Source organism: Nelumbo lutea, chromosome 1 (genome assembly GCF_056320005.1).
Source record: "Nelumbo lutea isolate HS-2025 chromosome 1, American lotus-T2T, whole genome shotgun sequence".
Lineage (NCBI taxonomy): Eukaryota > Viridiplantae > Streptophyta > Magnoliopsida > Proteales > Nelumbonaceae > Nelumbo > Nelumbo lutea.
Genome location: NC_142684.1, coordinates 194,782,097 through 194,784,854, shown reverse-complemented (window position 1 = coordinate 194,784,854; position 2,758 = coordinate 194,782,097). Strand labels below are relative to the sequence as shown.

Here is a 2,758-nt window from a genome sequence, read left to right as displayed (position 1 = left end):
GGTGATGCATAGCTCATCAAAACAGTGGGCTCAGATCTGATATTTAGTAGCCTTCCAATATGGAAATCAGACCTGAGCACAACTGTACTGTTATCAGCAGCTGCTATTATATTTATTGTTGTTCTCAGTGGCTTCTGAGATTTCAGAGCTGATCTCAATTTTGTGTAGAACTGATGTCTGAATTGCTATCAATCCTTTGTACATTGACTTTAGTTTAGTGTATTGACCTTCAGTAGCACAGAAGAGCCTTTTAATATGAAACTCAGACCTGAACACAATCACTGCTGATCCGCACTTGGTTGTCCTCAGTAGCTGCTAAGATTTCATAACTGTATATTACTGTTCTCAGTAGCTACTGAGATTTCAGCTCTCAGCAGTTTAGATCTGTGTAATTAAATCCCGTCCCTGATTTCAGCAATATAAAGAAGAGGAATTTGTAAACTGTTGTTCTACTCAGAGATTACTGAATTCAGACCTGTTTGTAAATTGCTACTGAATTTTGTATATTGAATAAGATGTTGATATGCTTTTAGTTAGCTGCATTTATTTATTTTAGGATGTAGGTTTGTATATTCCAATACTTCACTTTACATTTTCAGTTGTAATAGGATTAGTTATTTATTTTCTTTTGTGAATATTGGCCTTTTTATTGCTTTGACCTTTACAGTTTATGACAAGCAGACATGAACTGGAAGAGATCCTTTACGACCTGGAGATTGAACGGACTCTCCGTGTCCGTTTGAGAGCTGCTAAGCAAGTCAGACAAGAAGCACAAGAAATGGCTGAACAAAGAACTATGATGGATTATGCCAAGCCCACCCTCACCGGAACTGTCTCCAGCATTATCAGGCCAACTATTGCTGCCAATAACTTCGAGATTAAACCGGCCATAATCCAAATGATACAAAATACGGTTCAGTTTTGTGGTATGGCCCATGAGGATCCGAATGCCCATATTGCTAACTTCTTAGAAATCTGTGACACCTTCAAACACAATGGGGTAAGTGATGATGCCATCCGGCTGAGGTTATTCCCATTTTCTTTGAAGGATAAAGCCAAAGCTTGGTTGAACTCATTACCGGCAGGATCTATAGCCACATGGGACGAAATGGCCAGTCGTTTTCTCTCTAAATATTTTCCCCCTTCTAAAACTGCTAAAATGAGGAATGACATCACTACTTTTTTCCAGCAAGAGGGGGAATCTCTCTATGAGTCCTGGGAACGTTACAAGGAGCTACTAAGGAGGGTTCCTCACCATGGCCTTCTGATTTGGCTGCAGGTGCAAACATTTTATAATGGTCTGACCGATTCAAACAAGACCATCTTAGATGCAGCAGCTGGGGGCTCCATAAACAATAAGACTCCCGAGGTTGCCCATGCACTCATCGAGGAGATGGCAGCCAATAACTACCAATGGCATTCAGAAAGGACACCAGTTAGAAAGCAGCATGGCCTTCATAATGTGGATACATACACAGCTCTCTCTGCACAAATAGGAGTACTTAGCAAAAAATTTGATGAGATGCAGATGGCAGCTATGCATGTACAGTATGATAAGTGTGGGGGACGCCATGATAGCACTGAATTCCAAGTTGGCAGTCAGACTTTTCAGTCCACAGAACAAGTAGACTTTGTTGGCAACTTTACAAGACAGCCAGGAAATCAGTACCATCATGCCCATAACCCCGGATGGAGAGGCCACCTGAATCAGCATGCACCTAAGCCTTTCCACCAAAACTTCTATCAGCCGGAACCGAAATCTAACTTGGAGGAGCTGATGACCAAGTTCATAGCTAGTGCGGAAAATAGATTTCAGAAAAATGAAACATCGATAAGGAACTTGGAAACTCAGGTTGGGAAGCTGGCACATATGATTTCAGAAAGGGCTCCGGGTACCTTACCTAGTAACACCATGGTAAACCCAAGGGAACAAGAGGCTGTTGGGAGAATTCCCAATTCAGATACTTAGTCATAAACTGTCTTACTTGCTTTTTGTTTTTATTTTTCATAGCATTTAAGTTTAGTTAGTTTTTCTTAGAATTTAATTGAATAAAGATACTGATCTCCTCTTCTAGTTTGCAAGTGATTTCTAGCAGAAGAAGTTTTCCACCGACAACATATTGCAGAATTTAAGAATGATCTTCAGGGAAGTCCTCTAAATACCTCCTATTACTTGATGATGCTCTTGCTAGTTTTATTGTTACTGCCTAACACTACGAACATTGAGGACAATGTTCATCTTAAGTGTGGGGGAGTGAGCCCGAGGCTAGGGTATGTGGGCTGAAACTGTGCACCCCAACACACATATGCAGGCAATGACATAACCAAAAAAAAAGACTTGAACCCCTCAAGTTCATTACTATTTATTTGATGATTTTTTTTAAGAAGGAATTCAATGAGTTGAGGGAGACTGATGTTCCTCGGCTGCAAGGAACAGTGCCGTACTCTCCTCTCACATGGATCCCGGGAATTAAAACCATTTGCAAACAATTCGAAACTGAACATATATATATATAAATATATTAATTTTGCAAAACAAAATTCCAACGATTGAAATCAACTGCCGGTAGTTTGGTTTCCATCAGAGAGAGTGCATTCCCGATCATTACCCAGGTTTTGATCCCCGCTAAGGATCTCACTGATTGGTATATCAAAGGCAGCCTGATCCAACACCTAGTGAAATGTCATAATCGAGTCTAGGGGTCAGGTGTAACTTTCCAGTTTTGCCCATCTATCTCCAAGGTCCAGGGCAATACTG

The 2,758-nt window shown here is 40.7% G+C and overlaps 1 non-coding gene across 1 annotated transcript; it reads right to left on the bottom strand.

The window, feature by feature from the left end:
* Positions 1 to 1,156: 1,156 nt before the first annotated feature.
* Positions 1,157 to 1,263, bottom strand: LOC148880151 (small nucleolar RNA R71). The gene has a single exon (XR_016106332.1). It is a non-coding gene; the product is annotated as a small nucleolar RNA R71 (small nucleolar RNA).
* Between the last annotated feature and the right edge of the window lie 1,495 nt (positions 1,264 to 2,758).